Source organism: Hibiscus syriacus, unplaced genomic scaffold (assembly GCF_006381635.1).
Source record: "Hibiscus syriacus cultivar Baekdansim isolate YM2019G1 unplaced genomic scaffold, ASM638163v2 tig00110882_pilon, whole genome shotgun sequence".
Lineage (NCBI taxonomy): Eukaryota > Viridiplantae > Streptophyta > Magnoliopsida > Malvales > Malvaceae > Hibiscus > Hibiscus syriacus.
Window position 1 is genome coordinate 620,056 of NW_024062896.1, and position 24,106 is coordinate 644,161.

Consider the following 24,106-nt stretch of genomic DNA (forward strand, 5'->3'; position numbering starts at 1 on the left):
CTGGGGATACCTCTTCTGCAAGGACCTCTGATGAGATGATGAACAGCTTCCTTTCTTTATCCCTTAACAAAAGGAGAAATATATCCTTTGTGTCCCCTTTAAGCCTGAATGATATTTTCTTTTGATTCAACCCTAACCAAGGATCACCCTCCACACTGGGGGGCAATGTGAAGGAAATCTGAGTGAAGAAAATTGATCCAAATGAGATACCGAAAGGTGAACCAGACGCAGAGTGCAAAGATCAAACCAAAGAAAAAAAACAAAGAGCAAAGAAAATCAAAGCAAAAGTCAAAGAAAAAGCAAAGAACAAAAGAGGACAAAGAACAGACAAAGAGTCTCCTGACTTAAATGACGCATTGAGCTTCAAACCGTGAGATTAATCAAACACAATCACTCTAGAATCACTTGACTCGAAGATCATAAAACATCAAGAGAAGGACATGCGAGATTCAAATTGAGCAAAACAAGATCGAAGGCATCAGAGTTAATTGATCCTTGGTTCAAATACCCTTAAAACACATGTTTGGGCTTTTATCCCTTTCTTTCATAACCCTGAACTATGACCTACATTACGTGCCTTACAAGTCCCTTCTAATCATACATGGATTCTAAGCGGAAGGACTATACCTCATATTTCATCCCGCCTATCAGGATTAATATTTACTTATAAAGATTTTCTAAAATCTTTAGTGCATGATAGAGAAAAATAACAAAGGGGGTTAAAGACGTAAAATTCTGAGTAACGTCTTGAAACCAAGGAGGATTCGGTTGAAAACCTGAAAGGGCGGCTCGAATATGAAGATATTACATAGGAGACGATTGCTCAAATCCCTTGATGAGGCATCACACAACATGAATGAGAACATGAGAGTTGGGAGTCAGAGAACACTTCCAATAACTGAGTACAGAAGCTACTCCATCAGATCAGAGAACATCAAATAAATGGAAAACTATACTTTTGACCAAAATTAACCACTTGAGACTTTTTATCCTTCCTTACTTAACCATCTCAAAGATAGCACTGATCTTGACACTTGACAAATAGCTATAATTTATTGAAGGATTAAAAAAGTAATTAATTCTTTGATATCCAATGAACTCTTGTTTTATGAGTTGTCAATTGAGAAACCTTGAAAGGAGCATATTTTCAAAACTTTTGATTAACATTTTTCAAAACTATTGATATTTTCAGACTTTTGAAAATAAAGAAGAAGAAAAACATTTTTAAACAAGATAATCTCTCTGGAGGCGTATCTTGGAATTCAAAAAAATCTATCTGAAGCTCAAGATCGAAGCTAGGGCAAGAGAAGCTAAATTTTAGGGCAAAATTTGATGGAATAAACAAATGGTCTCAGGTCAAGGTTGTAAGAGTACACATTGGTGGAAATACAGACAAATTGAATCAATGATAGAGTAAAGACTGCTCTCGCAACAATTCTCCTTCCAGATTGAGAAAACATACATCAACACATACATATATATACATACATACACATACATACATGATACAAAAATTGCATCAAACTTATCATCATGTGTATTAAAGACATTTTTCTCCTCGCTGGAGGACAAATTCAATAAAAAAATCAAATAAATTCATCTTGATATCCATCATAACATCCAAGATAGTCAGTCAAAAAATACATCATTTGATCTCTCAGGGAATCAAAGCTCAGAAATGACCAGAAATCCCTAACCTGAAGGAGCAATGATTTGACTTCTTGAAGTCAACAATCAAGACATTTCCTCAACATACAGGAACAAGAAGACTATCTATCATCTTTGAGGTTTTTTATTGAAGTAAAATTCAGTCTCTTGAGACATTTTTCCACAAACTTTGAGATTTTTCTAAAAACAAATTTTGTCTCGCTTGAGACAATTTATTTCAAAACAAATTTCGTCTCATTTGAGACATTTTTCCTTTGAGATCCAAATTTTGAATTTGTTTCACATTAAACAAAGTTGATCTCATTTGAGATCGTATCTATTTCAAAACAAAATTTTGTCTCACTTGAGATATTTTTCCACAAATTTTGAGAATTTTAAAACAAATTTTTGTCTCGCTTGAGACAATTCTTTCAAAGCAAATTTTGTCTCGATTGAGACAGCTTTCTAAAAACAAATTTTGTCTCGTTTGAGACAATTTCTTGAAAACAAATTCCGCCTCACTGGAGACATTTTTCATTGAGATACAAATTTCGAATTTGTTTCACATTAAACAAAGTTGATCTCACTTGAGATCGTTTTCTCAAATTTTGTTTTGCTTGAGACAATTTCTTTAAAAACAAAGTTGTATCACTTAAGACAAATTCTCTTAAAACAAACTTCGTCTCGCTTGAGACATTTTTCCTTTGAGATACAAACCTTGAATTTGATTCACTTAAAACAAAATTAATCTCACCTTAGATTGTTGTTTCTTTCAAAACAAATTTCGTCGCTTGAGACCTTTTCCCTTTGAGATCCAAATTTCGAATTTGTTTCACATTAAACAAAGTTGATCTCACTTGAGATTGTTTTCTCAAAAACAAACTTTGTCTCGCTTGAGACAATTTCTAAAAACAAATTTTGTCTCATTTGAGACTATATCTTAAAGCAAATTTCGTCTCGCTTGAGACATTTTCCTTTGAGATACTAATTTTGAATTTGTTTCACTTAAAACAAAATCTCACTTGATATTGTTGTTTATTTCGAAACAAAATTCGTTTCACTTGAGACATTTTTCTCTGAGATACAAATTTAAATTTGTTGTACTTGAAACAAAATTAATATCACTTGAGTTTTTCAAAATCGATTCGTCTCGCGTGAGACAGTTTCCCTTTTAAAAATAAACACCTTGAGATTGTTTCCCTAGAAACAATATCGAATCTTTGAATCTTTTTCTCTTAAAACGAATTTTATCTCTCTGGAGACAGTTTCTTGAGATAAATCTTGAGTCTGTTCCTTTTGAATAAAAATCTTGGAGTTTGTTCCTTTGAATAAATATCTTTGAGTTGTTTCTTTTGAAAAAATCTTTGAGTCTATTTATTTGAAACAAAGTTTTGTCTCTTGAGACAATTTCGTGAAAAATCTTTGAGTCTGAAACAAAGTGTTGTCTCTCTTGAGACAATTTTGTGAAAAAATCTTTGAGATTGTTTCTTTTGAAACAAAAATCTTTGAGTCTGTTTCTTTGGAAACAAATTTTTGTCTCTCTTAAGATAATTTCTTTTGAAAAAAATCTTTGAATCTATTTCTCTTAAAATGAATTTTGTATCTCTTGAGACAGTTTCTCTTGAAGTAAATCTTTGAATATGTTCATTTTGAAAATATTTGAGTTTGTTTCTCTTAACAAAATCATCTTTGAGTCTATTTCTTTAAAACAAATGTTGTCTCTCTTGAGACAATTTCTAATTAAAAACTAACTTTTGAGATTGTTCATTTGAAACAAATTTGGTCTTACTTAAGATGTAATCCATCTTTGAGTATGTTTCTTTGAAACAAAATTTTATCTCTTAAAGACAATTTCTTTTGAAAAAAATCTTTGAGTTTGTTTCCTTTGAAAAAATTTCTCGAGACAACTTCTTTTGAAAATACCACCTTTGAGATCGTTTCTATTAAAACAAATTTTGTCTCGCATGAGACAATTTCCTTTCAATGTCATCTTGAGTCGTTTCCCTTGAAACGAATTTTGTCTCTTGAAACTTTTCTCTTAAAACAAGGTCATCTTTGAGTTTGTTTCTCTGGAAACAAGGTTTTATCCCTTAAACAGTTCTTTTGAAGAAAGTCTGAGTCTGTTTCTTTGGAAACAAAATTTTGTTCACTAAGATACAATTTTCTGAAAAACAAAGTTTGTCTCTTATGACAATGTCTTAAAAAAAATCATTGAATCTCTTTCTTTGGAACAAAATTTTGTTTCTCTCGAGACAGTTTCTTTGAGAAAAATCTTTGAGTTTATTTCTTTGGAAACAAATTTTACCATCATTTGAATCTGTTTCCCTTGAAACAAAACAACAAAGTCTTGAGTATGTTTTCTTGAAACAAAAACATCTTTGAGTTTGTTTCTCTCGAACACTGATCTTTGAGATCAATTCCCTTTAAACGAATTTTGTCTCTTTTGAGACAGTTGCTTTTAAAAATATCATCTTGAGTTATTTTTTTGAAACAAATCTTTGGGTTTGTTTCTTTTGAAACAAATCTTAATTTGGTTTCTCTTGAAACCATAACTCCTAAAGATGGCCAGCCGTCCTCATCATGTAGGAACGTGTCATCCCCAGACCAGATCTCTTCATCACGTAGGACCGTGTCAACCATAGATAACCAGCCGTCCTCATCACGTAGGAACCATGTTCACCTTTAGATGGCCAGAACTCTTCATCACGTATGAGCCGTGTCATTCCCCGACCAGATCTCTCATCACGTAGGAGCCGTGTCACCCCTAGATAACTAGACGTCCTCATCACGTAGGAACCATGTTATTGCCCTTCCTAAAGATGGCCGAAATCTTCATCACGTATGAGTGTGTCATCCTTGACCAGATTTCCTCATCACGTAGGAGCCGTGTCACCCTTAGATAACCAGTCGTCCTCATCACGTAGGAACTGTGTTATCACCTTTAGATGGCCAAGAACTCTTCATCATATATGAGTAATGTCATCCCTCGACCAGATTTCTTCATCACGTAGGAATTGTGTCACCCTTAGACGACCCGAACTCTTCATCATGTATGAGCAGTGTCGCCCCCACCAAAACAAGTATCCAATTTTTAGGTCAAAAGAAAGAACCAGACAAAAAAGTGATGTTTGTCGTCTTGCCCTATTCTTGATTAACACAAGTGCAAAGAGGGGCAGCTGTAGACACTCGTTTTTGTCCGGGTTTTTTTTTTATCGTTATTTTACAAATTTTGCAGGCTCAAACCCGAAGCCCATCAGATACCAAGCCCGACCCCAGAATACAAGACTTGGAGCCCAGACCCGGTTCGTTCTTTCGAAGTAATTTGAACACTGGATCACATTTGTCAGTTAATTGAGAAATGAACCGAGATATATAATTTAATCTTCCCAAAAAGCCTCGAACTTCTTTTTTTGTATTGGGTGGTGGGAGCTCTTGAATTGCTTTTACTTTATCTGGATCAATCTCAATTCCTTTTTTGCTGACCACAAATCCCAAAAGTTTCCCGGAAGTTACCCCAAAAGTGCATTTTGCGGGGTTGAGCTTTAATTGATATTTCCTCAATCTCTGGAAAAGTTTTCTCAGATTTTGAAATGTTCTTCTTCAGTTCGGGATTTGGCAATCATGTCATCCACGTATACTTCAATCTCTGTGCATCATGTCATGAAACAAAGTTACCATGGCTCTTTGATACGTTGCACCTGCATTTTTCAATCCAAATGGCATCACTTTATAACAGAATGTGCCCCACATGGTTATAAATGTTGTTTTTTTCCATGTCTTCAGGATTCATTTTTATCTGATTATATCCTGAAAATCCATCCATAAATGAAAACCATGCATGTCCTGCAGTATTGTCCACCAATGTGTCTATGTGGGGTAATGGAAAACTATCTTTTGGACTAGCTTTGTTGAGATCTCTGTAATCCACACATTCGAACCTTCCCATTCTTCTTTGGTACGGGCACAATGTTGGCTACCCATTCTGGATATTTAGATGCCTGTAGGAAACCTGCATTGATCTGTTTCATCACTTCTTCTTTGATTTGCAACAACATTTCTGGCCTCATTCGTCTGAGCTTTTGCTGGACCGGTTTATATTCTGGATTGATTGGAAGCTTGTGTATCACTATATCTGTGCTTAAACCAGGCATATCTTGATAAGACCAGGCAAAGATATTTGAACTCTTGAAGGAGATTTATCAATTCTTGTTTTTATGGATTGTCAGAGTAGTACCAATTTTCACCTCTTTCATTTCTTCATCTGTTCCCAATTCACAGTCTCAACCTCTTCTTTGTGGGGTAGAATTTGTTTATCTTCTTTTTCTACCAATCTTAATAATTCAGTAGGAACATCACATTCCAGTTCATCCTCACAACCATTGATTTCTTCCAGACATATAGGATGCTCTAAATTTATCACTGGATTAAATTTAGGAATACACATGCTATTAACACGGTGATACCTGCAAATTTAAGTCGGGCATATTTCCGAAAAAATATAGTAAATTTATGAAATGTAAAAATGTAATAAAATGTAAAGAATGATTGCCATCTGAAAATTTTAAAGAAAATTCCTTATATTTAACATAATTTCTTTTACAAGATAACAAAAAGTTTTCATATTTTTGAGCTAAACATAAAGATTAGTTCTGAATATTACTCTGCGTTAATATTAAAAATTATAGGAAGATCTTCAGTGGTCCAATTGTTGAGTGTTTCTCCAGGAAAACATGGGCGAATCCTATCCAAGTATTTGCTAGTCTTGTTGTCATTCATGATCATGTTGATAAATAATCCATTCATAGCTTCTTCAACTATGTCTTGATCTTTCGTCAACTTTTCTTCTTTAAAGGCTTCAACAAGCTGTTGTTCTACATTAATTGTTCCCCCTGATCTGAATATGGTCTTCAACTGTGGGAAAGACATGTGTTTCCAAAGGATTTCTCCTCCTTTCAATTTTGCCTTTCTGTCTTCACATCTTCTTTTCATATCTTTGTTCTTTTGCTGATAATTGGGCTTAAATCCAAGCCCAAAACGATCATTCTTCATATGTATATTGACAGGAACTGAAATCCCTTGAAGATTCTTTCCTAACCCTTTCCCAGCTTTAGCTCCGATGCCTAAAGTTTGTTGTACCGTCATCTTGGTGCAATCAGACAATCTGGGATATGGAATTTTGCTTCCTTCTGCAATAAAGGTTGCATTTACAAATTCAAGAGCTCGAAAAGACCATTCAAGAGCATCATCATTGGTGTCGATATATGGAACATCACTTGTTACCGACGCAATTTCTTCAGCTCCTACGTATTAGTTGTCCATCAACAACAAATTTCAATTTCTGATGTAATAAAGAAGAACGGCTCCTGCTGAATGAATCCATGGCCTCCCTAATAGACAATTATATGTAGGGTGGATGTCCATCACCACAAAGTATTGTACACGACTGGTCCAATTAACAACGATATTTCCATTTTCCCAAGCACCTCTTTTTGAGTACCATCAAATGCTCGCACTACATTCTGATAACTCTTATGTGTGATGATCCACAGGCATTCTTTGAAGTGTGACTAGAGGCATCAAATTGAGAGCGGATCCATTGTCAATCAATACATGACAATGTGTCGTGATGTTCAAAGCTTTTACTGACCCCATTCCGCCTTCCGGTATTTCATCATCGTGAATGTTATGTAATTGTCAGCGGCTATATGTCCCACAATTCTGTCAAGTTTATTGAGGGATATATCTTCAGGGATGAATATTTGATTGAGAATTTTCATCAAAGCATTCTATGTGCTTTGAATTCATCAATAATCAAGAATAGAAATCGCGCTTGTTTGTTTAGTAGTTGTTCAACCACACTCACTATGTTTCAGGAATTTCAAAAATTCTTGAGCTTGTTTTTCTGTCACAGGCTCATTAATGATGGAGGGATTCATCCTCAAATACCTTCTGAGGTATTGCCATGGCTTTTCCTTTTGCTTTCACTTGTTCTGAAGCATTGGATGTTTCAGGAGAGTAACATCTCCCACTTCTCGTAAAGAACCGACTTCGCTTATTGCTTCAGACGTCGATGTTGTATCCAAACTCTGTATTTTCTTTCTGTTTTTTCTAGAGAAACAGATCCTCCTACCATTGAAACATTGGTAGTATAATTCCAAGGTACCTGCGGGTATCTTTGTATGGAAATGGTAGAGGAGTGGTGATAACTACTTTCGGCTTTATTGGTGCAGAAATCACCGTAGATGATTCACATAATGATCACATGATCATTTATTCTTTGACTTGGTTTAGAATCCTCTGATGAGCAAACATCATCTTCTTTTTTCCCTGGTTCTTCTTCAAAGAATTCTATTTCTCTAATGTTCATCAATTTTTGCACCAAATCCCTAAACTCAGGACATAGTTGAATTTTATGCCTTTCTCCTGATGATATTCACAATAATTCTTGCCTTCATTCTGCTTTGGCCTGAATTGTTGTGAATTATACCGGCTAAAGAGAGTTGTTGGAATACCCAAACAAACAGAGATTTAATTTCAAAAATGTCAGTTTTTGCTTTCTTTCTGTTCTCTTCCTGAATTGCATTCACGTTTTTATCTCCATGATTTGGCAATGGATGATTTGATGCAGATGGTGTATTGAATTCCAACTTCCCAGTGTTGATCAAATTTTGAACCACCTTTTGAATGCCAAACAGTTTTCAATAGAATGACCCGTGATTCCTTCATGATAAACACAGTGTGCCTTTGTATCATACCAAAGGAGGAATGGTGGTTGCATGGGAACCAAAGGATAGGGCCGTATGACATCTGCTTTTACAGCGAATCATAGATCTCAGCATATGGTACTGGTAAAGGTGTAAAAGACAACCTTTCATTTTCCTTTCGAGATCCTCTGGAATCTGTTCGATTAGTGTTTGTTTCCTCTTTCTTAACCCTTGGCTGGGTTATTGTAACACTTTCGATGAATCTTTGCTGTAGAATTTGCATTGTTGATTTCATTCTCCTTTTTCCGGTACGTAGGTCTTTTGGAACTAGACCCCCATTTGATTCAATTTTGCCACTTTTCAAGACATTTTCAATGAGTTCTCCAGAAATGACCAAATCTGCAAAATTTCTGGTTGCATTCCCCATTAGATGATTTAAATAAGGAGCCTTCAATTATGACAAATATTACTGTGGCCTTTTTTGACAAAGGCGGTTGAACTTGGGCTGCCGTGTCACGCCATCTTTGGGCATGTTGAATGTTTCGTTATTCTTTTTCTCCAAATTTTGGAGAGTCCATCTATCAGGGACCATGTCTGTTACATGGCGATACTGCTCTAAAATGCTTTAGCCAAATCTTTCCAGGATCTAATGTTGGCTTTGGTCAATTGAGTATACCATTTTAAAGCCGGTCCTGTCAAACTATCCTGAAAGCAGTGAATTAACAATTTTCTCGTCTTTCACATATCCTGCCATTCTGCGACAAAACATTGTAATGTGGGATGAAGGGCATGTAGTACCATCATATTTATCAAATTCAGGAGCTTTGAACTTGATGGGGAGGATTAAGTCTGGAACCAAACTCACTCACTAGCGTCAACCCATAGAATGATTCAGTTATTTCCACAGATTTCATTCGTTCTTCTAAGCTCTTGATTGTCTGGTCAGTTCTTCATTTACTTTTTGTTCTCATTCAGCTCATTCAAATCTGGGATCAAATGATCAGTATTCATATCTCCTATTTCACATCTGATATAAGCGGATTTTTGCTTGAAGATGCAGGATCCACTTGTGACCTTCATGTGGTTTGGCTTCTTGTAATGCAGATGTACGAGCATTGATTTGTATAGGTATAGTGCCAGAGTGATAATTGGTTCTGGTGGAAAACCTAGAGGATATATGGTTCTTGGTCTAAAGATACAGGATTTTCATGCATTTTTCCACTGATAGCCTGCCTTTTAAACATGTCCTCTATTTTCTTCATCATACTGTCTTGTGAATTTGCAATACTGGCTTCTATTTTTTCCAGCTTCATTCTCATTTCCTCTTGTTCTTTATGATGCTGTTCCTCAACACGCTGTATTTTATCCTCCATAATTCCCTTAGTAGCTTGTCTAGTACCGTAGTGATGTTGTATTTCTCTTTTGGCCATAATAACTGCGATTGAAAAATCTTTTAATATTATTTTTTCCAAATTTTAATTAATGAATTTTATCTTAATAAATAAAATAATAAAATCATTCATAAAGAAAATTATAAAATGAATGATGAATGTATGAAAAATGTATGTATGCAAAAAAAAAACATTGATCCCAAAAAGTTAACTGTCATAGAACAACTGTCATCGGCATACAAAAGTTTCTTTATAATATTTCATAACTACAGATAAGGCATAGCTTTCCTATTAAGCTCTATAACTTATTTCATTAACCATGACACCTTCTTTCCGCACTTAGAAACTGGATCAACTTGATGCTCAATTATTTTGGCTTCAACAGCTAGTTCCCCAACATATCTAGCAACTTTGCTCATTTGAACCATGGCCTCGAACACCATATTACTTCTTTCTTCACTTCTTTCCACATAGAAATCAGTTGACTTTTGCCATTGTTCATTCATTCCTTCAAGAATTTGCTCTAACTCAGTGATTCTGACTTGACAATTGTGCAGAATTTTTTCAAGATCTCTAATGCGTCTTCGCAGTGAAGCATTTTTCTCATTACTTTCTTTGAGATCATTAGGTCCTAGAAGAACCTTTTCTTGAAATAATGACTCTTCAAGTTGCAAAATGTAAGCGTTAAACTCTGAGTTTTTGTTTCTAGACTGATCCAGATCTTCTTCGAGTTTTGTTCGTGCTTCTTGCGTTCTTTGATTAAGCTTCTGGATTTGAACATCCTTGTTTCTGCATCATTGCATCCAATTTCTAGCCACCTCCTGCTCTACCTCAAGTCTGGTGTTGAAATTTTTCCTTTCCAGCTCCCATTTTTCTTTTTCAACATTGTATTCTTCCATCTTTTGGCCTCTGACTTCAAGTTCAGCAATCAACTGGTTCATTTCAGATTCAAATCCCTTGAACATAATTTTTCTCACCTTCAAATTTATTAAAGATGTCATTCTTCATTTCTTCTAAATCTTTGGCTCGATCTCTTTCTCTTTGTATTTGATTCATGATCTCGCGGTGTTCAGCCTTGTGTTTTATAATTCGCTCTCTTCTATCGACCTCAAAATCTTCCATTTTTTGCTTTCCCTTCTCAAGGCTTTTGAGTAGACGGCTATTCTTTCCTTTCAGATCTTCAACTCGTCTTTTCTCGATGTTCAACTCTCTAGTCATCTGTATTGTTGCTTGGCTTGATCCTGATGCTTTACGGGATTTATATAACTCCTGGTAATTTTTCTGTAATGTTCTGAACTCTCATCACCTTTTCTTTATCTTTCTCAACATTGCACATTGTGATGAATGAAAGTCAATGTCCACACCCATCATAGCTTTATCTTGTCTTATTTGCTCTAATTCTTCGACCATCCTCTCTTTCTGCTTCAAACTCAGCTCTCAAGATTTCAATTTCTGACGGAACCACCTTAATGCGATCTTCCATAGAGATATCCTCAATTTGATCTGGTAGAGGAATATTTTCATTTTTCCTGACAGATCTCCATTCTTCATATCAGGAGTTAGCATTCTTTTGTTGCTTTAGCTCGGATACAAAAAGTTGTTTCCAAGCTATAACAGCTTCCATGATACTTCTTTTATAATTTTTTGATGTGGAATACGAATTCAGATGACTGTAATCCAGCAGTGACAGGTACAAATTGACGACCTTCATACTGTCTTATAACCAGAAGTGGTGCATATCCAATTCCTCCCCATAATCCGAGTAGCATTATCCAGTTGTAATCTCCACATCTGTAAAAGAATTCCCTTTGGATTTGCCACGGGGCTCGCCAAACAATGTCATTGCTTTGCAGATTTCGAAAGGCATTAATCCACATATCTTCTTAATTTCTTTCGGCCATTCCTGCTCTAGAAATTCTTTTAATGGTGTGTAATCCGTATTAAAGCGTCGGTATGAACTTTTTCTGTCCTCCAGAAATGACTACGGATCCAAACATAACACTGGGTACATCCTGAGAATCGTCCACCTCCTAGCATTCTACAAGCATTTAACGATCTGAAAGTCTTGCTAGATTGCAGAAGCAAGATTAATCTTTTTGGCAATTGTTCAAACAAATCTACCACCAGCTTCAACATATCCCAATACTTTTGGGAAGATGACCATACCATACATACCCAGAGCAAATAAATCGAATCGTACTTTAATATCTGGATGACTCTGAATAAGTTCTTTAATGTTGGTCCAAGCAATGCCTTCGCTTTCGCCTTTTTGTTTTGTACGGGATGCCACCCATTCTTCTCGTACCCCGGCAATCTTTGCTAACTAACTCGAAAAGGTTGAGTTTTAATTGACTTTGAATAGATTCGATTCTCCAAAGCCCCCTCATATGTAGCAAAGTATATACTCTTCAATAGTAGGGACCAAATCCTCTTTATTGAGAGTGAAGCAATTGTATCCTGGATTCCAGAATTGAATCAGGGCTCTGAGTAATTCATCATCAACTTCGACATAGAGCAAATATGGGATGTCTCCGTAAATCTGATAAAACTGCAATTTTTTGTTTGAATCCCAACTTTCCAATGCTTCGCAAATCTTGCATATCATTTCTTTTAGCGAAACTGGAGCATAACTGGCCAATTCAGATACATAATCATCCTGCAGACTGTCTCCTTCTTGTCTTTGTAAGTCCTCAGCCCACGTCTTACTTCTGAGTTTAGAATTACTTGATTTGAACACTTTTTATCCATAGATGAAGGCTTTCCAATGAGACAATTAACAAGGATCAATGTCTTTTATCCTGTATGATGCTATGCAAACAGAAAATAAAGAACACAAAAAGAAAATAAATTAGTTTACATAATAAGAAATTTAATAATAACATTTACATAAATATTTTTTATTTAAACATGCTTTTTCTAAATTTAAATAATTTAAATAACATGTAATTTAATCAATAAAGAAAATAATAAACAAGAAAGTTAGAATTCATTTCTCTGTGTGTACTCCTATTTTATACAAAATTTCGGCATGACTTCGGATTGGAAGAGTTTCTAAGGTTTTTTATATGCAGGGTTTCAGATCTAAGAATAAAGGTACCCGAATTGTCCTTGTTAGTGCCCCTTGGGTTGCTAACCCTCAATCCTAGTCCATCACAGACTAAAATGGATCGAGTTCAATTCGAGGGGATACATTTCTCTATGCCTGACACGGAGAATAAATTCTCACGAAGACATAGAGCATATGAACCCCGAAAGTTACTTGCTAGGTCTGACACGGAGAATAAATTCTCACGAAGACGTCGCTTTCACTCCCACTTAAAAGGGACAACTCATTATAGAGCTTTATGTTATGCAATGCACATGTTTCGTGTGAGGAGAAATGTTCATACCTCTGACAGTAAAATAAATAATGAAATAAAATAATTGCAACAAATAAAATAAAAACATATAAATATTATGAAAATAATAGTAAATATAAAAATTTTGAAAAGATAAATTAAAATTAAATATATGAATTTTTAATTTTAATTAATAGAGACAATTCATAATTGATTTTTAAAAGTTTGACAGTCCCCAGCAGAGTCGCCAAGCTGTCGTAACCTGTTTTCGTCCGGGCACGAATACCTAAAAATTTGAAAATGGAAAATTGATTTAAATAAATGTTTTTGAAAATAATTTGAGAGTCGCCATCGGCCTTTTGGGTCAGGTAGGTCGAATACCTAAAAATTATTTTTTTAAAAGAGTTTTAAAGAAAACACTAATAAAAAAAATGAACTGATCTGCGTTATAACCAAAAATTCATTCTTTTAATAATAAAAGGGATTCGTGGTCGGTTACGTTTAGGGAAGGATTAGCACCCTACAACGCCCAAAATTGGTACTTTTTAATTATAAATTGTCTCTATTATTAAAATTTAAAAATTCAAAAATATTTTAATTTATAATTCTATTATTTCAAAATTATATAAAAAAATATTTATTTATTTAAAAATATCAGAAAAGAACTTCTAGGTGCCTTAAGACAGCTCTTTTCTTTCTATTTGATTAATTTACATAAAATTAAATAATAATTTTTTTATAATATTTAATTTTAAAATACCAGAATAGGACATCCAGTTGTATTAAGACTGTCATTTTCTTCGATATTGAAAATAAATATTAAATAATTTATTTGAAGTAAATATTTATTATTATATATATATTTATGACTATAAAATATTTAAATAAATAAACAAGTAAAATTAAAACAATAAAAATACAACTAGAACGATATATTTTAAATAATAACTAAATGATAGAAAAAATAAAATTAAAAACCTAATTATAATTAATCAAAATTAGGGATTAAACATGCTATTTATTTATTTTATTTATTTAGTGACTAAAATAAAATTATCTAAAATTCGGATATTATAATAAAATAAATTAAAATATAAACTAGGGATTAAATATTATTTATTAAAATTAAGGGATTAAATCTGTTATTTATCCTAAATATATTATTTTAATAAAAAGGACTAAAATAAATAAAATTGAAATTCGAAGACTGAATTAAAAGTATTTATAATTTGATTTAGTGACTAAAATGTAAAGTTTACAAGTTAGGAGGACGGCGGACGGGGTTTAACTATTGTCTAATTACGCATAGTCCTTCCGAAACGACGTCGTTCGGAAGGTCTATAAAAGGTCAAAAACAGCCGGCCCTTCGGGCCATCTATTTCATTTTTTCAAATTTCATTCTCTCTCTAACTGAGAGAGAATGAACAAAGCTCTCTCAGCTCTCTAGCTTCCCTCACCGGAGGGAAGCCGGTCACCGGACGGCAACCGTCTGCCGCCGTGACCATCACCGCCGGCCACCGCATCTGGTGGCCGGAAATCTTATTTTTCCACCATTAAATAGATCGGACCGTCCTAAGGACGGTTCCGGTGTTATTTTCTCCTAAAAAGCTCCCACAGGAGCAAATCTAGGAAAATACCTTCGGTTTTCGAAGGTTGTCGGTGACGTTTGGAGGGTTCCGGTGGTCGTGGCTTCCTCGGTAAGCTTCTCTCCTTTTTTTCCTTCTATTTTGGTTGCTGGTTGTGGATGTTGACTGAGATCGTTGGTAGTAGTTTTCTTTTATATTATTTCTCTGTTTTTTTTCGGCTCTGTGTTCTTCTTTTGGTCTCTGTTTTTTCTTTTTTTCTTTTTTTTTTCTTCAAGTTCGGGTGGTGGCTTTTATAGCCACCACCGGTGTGGCCATCGGACTGGTTCGAAGAGGGGGTCTCGGTGAGTCACCGGACTACCAGTGGTGACTCACCCCGTAGTCATGGCTGGACGGCTGGCGTTGGAGCTTCTGGAGCCTTCGTTGGGACGTGGCAGCGCGGAGGAGAACAGCAACGGCGGCCGCGTAGCCCTAGGGTATCATACCCTAGGGTTTCCATCTGGACCGTTGGATCTTGCCAGATCCAACGGCAGCAAGCTGAGGCGGCTGGGATTAGGGTTAGGAAACCCTAACTGAAACCCTAAATTGTTTTTGGGTTTCAGTTTGGTTTGGGCCAGAAAATTGGTTTGTAATTAATTATTTTAATAATATTTATATATATTAATATTTTAATAATAATAATAATAATGATAATAATAATAATATATATGATAATAATAATAATAATAATAATAATAATAAATAATAATGATAATAATAATAATAATAATAATAATTAAAATATGGGTAAAAAAAATTAGTATCTTCAATAACAAAATAGAAATTAACTCCGAGGAGTTCATGAATCATTCTTACAACATTTATTTATGTCCGTTTGTTAAGTCAAATAAACGAGTATGAACAAAACTTTTATGTTTATTTAATAAATGTACGAACACGAACATAGATGTGTTCGGTTCGTTTATGTACATGAACAAACTCATTTATATCGATTTGTTTGTTTATGTTCATGAATAAGTTTGTGTACTTTTCTTTTTTGCATTTTAAATATTGGTGAATGTAGGTACTAAATTGGTCACAAGATGAAATTTGAAGTTAAAACTATAAAGAATAAGGAGTTTAAGGACTAGTGACATATTTTTACGATTTTTAACTTACAAATGGATATGTTGCTAAATGAACATGTTTGCAAACATATAAATAAACATATAAACTAACATTAAGCACTAAATAAATATGTTCGCGAACATATAAAAAATATTAAATGAACATGTTTCGAACACTAAACGAACAAATATGAACACCTTCAAAAATAAATGAACGAACATTATATTAAAAATTTAAACAAACAAGAACCGAACATGAAAACTTTCAAAAATAAAACAATGAACACGAACACAACTTTATTCGTTCAAACTAGATTCATTTACACCCTTAACAAGGGTTTAAACCCTTTCTCTCCTATTGGTCTTTGCTATATGATTTTTTATTTACTTAATTAAGAATCTTAATAACTTTTTAAGTAAACTACACGTTTAGTATCTCAATTATCAATTTTGTTCAATTTTGATCGCCTAACTATTTTTTTTTCAAAATCATACCTAACTTTATGTTCTGATTTCATTTTGATCACCCACCGTTAAAAAAGTAACAGAACTGCTGACGTGGCATTTGAAAAAAATTCAATGATAATGTGATATTATCTTATTGTGCCACATCAACATCATCCTTAATTTTTTTAACGGCGCAACAATGTTAGAGTGACACATTATCAAAAGATTGCAAATTAAAAAAAGTTACAAACTGAGTTTGATAAAGGACCTAAGGGAGTTGCAACAACAAAGACTGAAACATTTAAAAAAAAGGCAAAAGTAAAAAAACAGAGTGGGGACATAAATATTAAGAGAAAATCGCCTCAGTGACCAAAAATGCCTTATAATATACGATTTTAACCAACTTCTTTTGGATTTGCCAAAATGACTAACAAAATCGCAATGCAATCTCTAATTCGCAACGCGATTTTCAGTATCGTAAATTCACGTTGCATTTCGCGTTGCGATAGTTGAAAATCGCGTTGCGATAGTCTACAGTGTCGTTGCGATTTTCCATTTCGCGTTGCGATAGTCTACAGTGTCGTTGCGATTTTCCATTTCGCGTTGCGATAGTTGAAAATTGTGTTGCTATAGTGTACAGTGTCATTGCGATTTTTCATCTCGCATTGCGATAGTGTACAGTGTCGTTGCGATTTTCCATTTCACGTTGCGATAGTCTACAGTGTCGTTGCGATTTTCCAAATTCGTTGCGATAGTCTATAGTAAATTAAAAAAAAGATTTTGTTTCTTAAGAATTTTCTCTAAAAAGATAGTATCCGCGCGGACGTGTCGAAGACACGTATTACCACGACCACGACCACGACCACGACCACGACCACGACCACGACCACGACCACGACGGCGGCGGCGCGCGATAGTCCCCCTTGTTCTCTTTCACTCAACAAGGAAATGGGAAATCCAAGCCTTAAATACACTTCCCAATAGTGTTTCCAATACTATGTGGGATTGAGCATTACTCAACACTTCAAAGAAAATATAGCAATTTTTGTAACATGTTTCCCACTTAATCCACATATCTAAAACATTTTATCATTTTATCAAGAGAATTAAAAGAGTTGTAGATATCTACATTTCAATTCAAACTTATACATATAGTTTTAATATGATAAAATGTTTTAATATTTTTAGATATGGATTAAGTAGGAAACATGCTACAAAAATTACTATATTTTCTTTGAAGTGTTGAGTAATGCTCAATCCCACATAGTATTGGAAACACTATATGGAAGTGTATTTAAGGCTTGGATTTCCCATTTCCTTGTTGAGTGAAAGAGAACAAGGGGGACTCTCGCGCGCCGCCGCCGCCGCCGCCGTCTCGTCTCGGGTCGGGTCGGGTCGTGGTCGTGGTCGTGGTCGTGGTAGTGGTAGTGGTAGTGGTAGTGGTAGTGGTAGTGGTAGTGGTAGTGGTAGTGGTAGTGGTAGTGGTAGTGGTAGTGGTAATGGTAATGGTAGTGGTAATGGTAGTGGTAATGGTAGTGGTAATGGTAATACGTGTCTTCGACACGTCCGCGCGGATACTATCTTTTTAGAGAAAATTATCGCAACGACACTGTAGACTATCGCAACACGAAAAGGAAAATCGTAACGCGATTTTCAACTATCGCAACGCGAAATAGAAAATCGCAATGCGATTTTCAACTATCGCAACGCGAAATAGAAAATCGCAATGCGATTTTCAACTATCGCAACGCGAATTTGCGATACTGGATATCGCGTTGCGAATTAGAGATCGCATTGCGATTTTGTTGGTCATTTTGGCAAATCCAAAAAAAATTGGTTAAAATCGTATATTATAAGACATTTTTGGTCACTGAGGCGATTTTCTCAAATATTAAACAGGAACAAACTAAGCTCATGCATCGGCACATGCCGTTTCCCCAACACTAATGAAAAAAGCATAGCCATTTCATGCTCCGCGCATGAAATCCTAATCGCCATGAATGACTGCTTTCAATCCATTGTTTTGAATTATTGCAGACACGATATTTTGACTGTTAGGGAATGTGTGGTTGAGAAGATCATTAAACATTATCCTTTGTTTAGACAAAAACTAAAAGATGAAGTTGAGACTATTAACTGTTATTTCCACAGTTGATGGCATGCGTATGACCTTACAGTCTTACAAAAATCAACATGTTAGAAAAGAGACATCAGCAGCAGCACCATGTGAAACAATAATAAGTCGATGAATAAAGAGAAATGGACCCCGGGAATTCATATATTCGTCTTGTGTTCATGTCGTTTCATCGTACAGTTTGAAAATTGATTCATCAACTTTAGAAATATCGAAAACGGTCTCTATATCTACACGCCTTGTAATGACAATTTCATGTCTCAAGAACAATGTAAGTAAAATTACTTGTGCTTACCTACCATCATCGGCCGTCTGCAGATGTGAAGGAGTCGGCGAATCCGGAAGGTTTTGCCGGAATGCTTCCTTTACTATCATCCAGACTTGTATGGCTCAGGCCTTGGCTTTCTGCTGCCTGCCAAACCTTCAACATCTGGGATAGTGGCTGGTTATAGTCGATTCCAGAATAACACTCGGATTCGTCGTCGACTGGCTTCCACTTCTCTACTAGGGTTGCTAGAACAATCACCACATGGCCCATGTCTGGCCGATTATAAGGCTCCCTTCCAGTGCAGTGCCCGGCTAGTTCAGCTACGGTGGATATGCTCTCACGGGTTTCCTCGTTCACTTCCAAAGTGGAATCAATTGCAGCCATGAGCTTCTCGTCGTTTGATTTGATTCGACCAAACCACTCGACCAAATAACGGCTTTCCTCTGATCGATCCTCATCGAGTGCTGTTAATCCAGTCAATAGTTCCATCAACACCACTCCGTAGCTGAAGACGTCCACCTTAGTAGTGATTTTCCCCATTACTGCACCCAACAGAACAAACTTTAATAAGATATACAAACACATATTGTCGAAAACATGAATCCAATATGAACCGGTTTTCAGTTGTCGATCACTTTGCGAAGCTGAAAAAAGAATTCAATGTCAAATTAGACCAAATATTCGGAGATGAAACTAGATTGCTCACCGGCATATTCAGGTGCTAGGTATCCAAATGTGCCAGCAAGCCTAGTTGCCACAGACTTCTCTCCATCCGGTGCGAGTTTCACCAACCCGAAATCGGAAACTTTTGCTCGAAAGTCATCATCTAGAAGGATGTTGGAAGACTTGAGATCTCGGTGGATAAATGTTTCCCGTGCCAGGTTATGCAGATACTCCATTCCTCTGGCAACATCCAGTGCAATACCGAGTCTCCTCCTCCAAGATAAAGGTTCCAATTTCAGGGTCCTCCAATGGAACAGATGCTTGCTTAGAGCACCCTGAGACATATACTCGTAGACAAGAAGCCTCTCATTACCTTCAATGGAATACCCCAAGAGAGAAACCAGATGTCGGTGTCGGACCTTAGAAAGAACGGAAATTTCGGACTGAAATTCATCCAATGCTGTACTGCTTATCACGCCAGCCTCCATCCTCTTAACTGCTAGTTTTGTTCCATCATCCAGTTCACCCATGTAAACAGTTCCAAACCCACCGCGGCCGAGCTCATTTTCTTGGGCGAAATCCTTGGTCCCTTTGCGGAGTACTTGAACAGAAATGACCAAATTTCCGCTCTCAACGACATGAGAACTTTGCGTTGCACTACTATTACTACTGCCCGGGCTTGTAGCAGTTTTACTAAATAAACTTCCGGTGGTGTTACTCGAAACAGCAATCTTAACTATGTTTTCAGGATCTGATGGGTCCTTAGGATGAACCACTATAGAACTAGGAGAGTCAGAAGCTCTTTCTCTCTTCTTACACCAGAATATAGAAAACAGAATCACTAGAAGAACCGAGATGGCAACAGCTGCACCTCCAGCAACAACTAAAACCTTAAATCTTTGGAAACCATTCGATTGGGACACACCTTGACTGGTAGGGGCAGTAGGTGAGTTAGAATTCTTATCTCTATGCGGTGAGAGAGATCTTCCGGATGGTGGTGACTTAGTACCATCTGATTGATCACTCGGTGGAGACTCTGAACTTGCAGGAGATGGACTACTAGCAGGGGAAGGAGACTCACTTGTATGATTAGCTAACAACAAAGGATTTCCATCAGTGACAAGCTTCACGCCGTCACGGAATTTGGGTAATGGAGGCTCAAGATTGTTTCCACTCAGATCCAACGTTCTCAAAGCTTTCAGTTGGGTGAAATTTTCAGGGACAGTACCCGTGTATACTATTTTCCCCCAGTCTAACGTCAATCAATGACTCTAACTTTGCAACCGACGGACTAAGTGTACCACTAAGATTATGTCTAGGCAAATTGATAATATAAATTTGAGAATTAGCATTGCAACTCAATCCAATCCACGGTCCAGTGCAAGGTTCATTACCAGACCATTGAGAAGCAAGATTTATAGGGTAATTCATACCACTAAGAAAGTCCAAAAGTGCAGTAACTTCCGGGGCACATGAAACCCCAGGGTCAGATTGACAAAATGAATTAGAAGCATAAGAAACGTTACCGGCCTTAAACTTCGGTATCGCACCCATCAGCTGATTATTGTTCAATATCAAGTTATCCAGCTTCATATTGGCTAAACTCTCCGGAATCAAACCAACAAGCTGGTTCCTATTGAGATTAAGATCTTTCAAAGAAGTCAAGTTCCCAATATTCTCCGGGATTGTCCCTGTGAACTGATTCCCATGAAGCCAAAGCTGAGTCAAGGACACCATATTGGCAACCACATCGATGTTACCCGTCATCCCTTCACCATCTTGATCATTCAACCACAAAATCTGCATCAGAGACTCGCCGAAACTCGCCGGAATCTCACCGGACAATCTGTTATAAGAAAGTTTCAGTGCAACAAGAGAAGGAAACTTCCCTAGAAAAAGCAGGCAATGGACCAACCACATTGCAGTTAACCAAAGAAAGGTTCGTCAATTGAACTGAATTAGCCAATTCCTTAGGAATAGACCATCCAGTGGTCTGATTAAACGGATTATAATCCAAAGCCAAGACACGCACACTGCTAAGTCCATCAAAGAAATCAGCAGGGATAGTATCGAATTCATTGTTATCCAAGTAAGCAAACTCCAACTCTGATAAACCACTAAAGGTTGGTAATTTACCAGTAAAGTGATTCTTTTGAAGCCCCATATTATAGAGCTTTGTAAGCTGGTTGAAGGTTTGAGGAAGAGGTCCTTTGAGACCAAGATTTTGGACCTGAATTTGAGTGACTCTGTCGCCGGAACAGAAAACATGAGGCCAAGAAGGTGGACCGCAAGGGTCGTCGCCGTTTTCAGGCCACTTAAGTAGCTCGGAATTATCCAAACCTTTCTTGAAATCATTCAAGATTTTCAAGTCATTGGGATCTGTTGCACTGTAAACAACTGTAAAAAAACATGAGAAAACACCAAAATAAAACAACCATTGGTGAACAAATTCCATGGCAAAGGTTGCTCCTTCCCAAGGCAAGGAAAGAACTTTACAATCTCCAATGCAGTTTCGAAGAAAACCAATACGAGAATTCTAACAGTCACGAGATTTGCAGAACCAGATTTATAGTCTTGTTCAAAAGGCAGAAGAACAGAACCTGTAAGTGATAGGCTTTGGTCATTACAGGGAAAAAAATAGAAAACGAAGTTTGGTACAAAATGTTGGGGGAAAATCCCAGATTTAAAACAAAAATGGGATTTTTCTTTTCTAGTTCAAGAAGGAGACAAGTGGCTAAAGTAAAAGAAAGATAAATATTGGATTTTCTGGGAGGTTATTTATTTATTTGTTTTATTTTATTAGGTTAAATTATACATTTGATCATTTAAGTTTGACTCATTCAATATATTTTAATCATTAGATTTTATTATTTTAATATAAATGATCGTATCATTTTACAATTTATGATTTAACGGTAGAGTGTTAAAAACAGAAAAAATTATTAAAATCTAATGACCAAAACAAAATTATGATCCAATGGAGTGATGAAATTTGAAGTATACCCTTTTGTTTTTATTCTTTTGTTGATTTAGAACCCTCAAAAGATGAGCAAAATTTATTACCAGTAAAGCAGAGTGTCTCTCTTTGATTTTTGGTGTTTCGTAAACTTTTGGTGCGTGAAATTGATGGGTTTATGGCCTTGAAATGTGGTTTATAGAAGAAAGAACCGACAAGCAACAATTATAATGTATAAAAAGTTGGTATTTAAGATTTTCTAAGCTTATTACAAAAACTCTTTCTCCATAATTAAAAGAACACTTAATACAAAAATAATTATCTAAATTATACTTTAATTCTTCAAATGATGTCTAATTTTTTAAGGTCAATTCAGATATTTAGCATCATCAACATTATCATTTTACGTGTCTGATCTGTAACGGACGTTAAATTTTACTTTTAAATAATACATGTTACATTCAGGTAATTTTAAAAAATTTATTTAAAATAAAAAAATTTAAAATTATATTTTTTTAAAAGTCCAAAATTTTTTATAAAAAAATATTAAACAACCTTCCCAAACTCTAAAAACCCTAAATCTAAGCCTTACATCGACGCCCATTGTCGTCGTTTGAACTTCCAACCAGTCACACCTCCATTGACGATCAATTACCCGATAAACAATCATCATAACAACAATCGACAAACCCTAAATCACAATGAAGAAAGCTACCAGAACGAACCTAAATTGTGACTCCACGACAAGGACGCCGCCGTCCAACTACGAAGATGATAAGGACGGCAGCGACGACAGTGAATGTGGCCGGAAAGGGAGGTAAAGTTAGGGTTAGGTTAGGGATTTGGGGTTTTTTTTGTAATTTTTGAGAAATTATGATTTTTTTTAAATATAATAATATTTTTAAATCTTTTTAAAATTAAAACTTTCAAAATTAGCAGAACACGACGCATGTCAAAGTTTTTTAGCGACTATTACGGAAGAGGCACCTAAAGTGATAATGTTTGTAACGCTAGGCTCGTGGATTGATCGAAAAAACATTTAGGCACCACTTTAGGAAAAACGATATAGTTTAAACACTTATTTGTATATTAAGCCTTGAAAGAAATATTTTCTTTTCTGAGGTTTTGGATTTGAGTAGTTGTATCTGTAAAGTATGTATGTATGTATGCGTTGTCAATTACTAAGAAAAATCTTAAACACATATAACCTTGTAATCACCCTAGATACTCAATAATAATAATAATAATAAGTTTATTACAAAAATTAATGGCATATTTTTAACATTTTTTCTGAAATTATTTTAGATAACATGTACATTTTTAACTTTAGATTTCATGCATGTATCTATATTCTTTAGAGGATTTCGTTTATTAAAAAAAAATAAAACATCTAATATATAATAAAAATAATTTGTAATTTTCAATATATTATTATTACATAGTGAAAGTTAAAAGTACATAAAACCTCAACAAAATCCAAATAATAATTAGTATTATAATTATAAGATTTGCTAATTAATAGCATAGACAACTTCCTTAAACGTATTTCAAAATATTATTTATCTTAATATTAATTTTTTATAATTATTGAGATTTAATTTATTAATTAATTAATCTTGAACTATTAAAATATTTATCAATATTTTATTTTAATGCAAAAATATTTAGAACCATAAAATATACCCTTTTTATAAAAATATCTAAAACTATCCATTTTTAACAAGAACTACCGAAAATAACTCATATTACAGTCTTTCAAAAAAATATCTTCCATTTGAAAAATTCTACGACGTTTGTCGAGCATAAATGAGCATAGTTAATGGTAAGTATCATTAAATTAATTTATAAAATGTTAAATTATAAAGTACT

General features: G+C 35.1%; 1 pseudogene; it reads right to left on the reverse strand.

Moving 5' to 3' along the window:
- Positions 1 to 18,614: 18,614 nt before the first annotated feature.
- LOC120144190 lies at positions 18,615 to 21,983 on the reverse strand (annotated as a pseudogene).
- Positions 21,984 to 24,106: the final 2,123 nt, after the last annotated feature.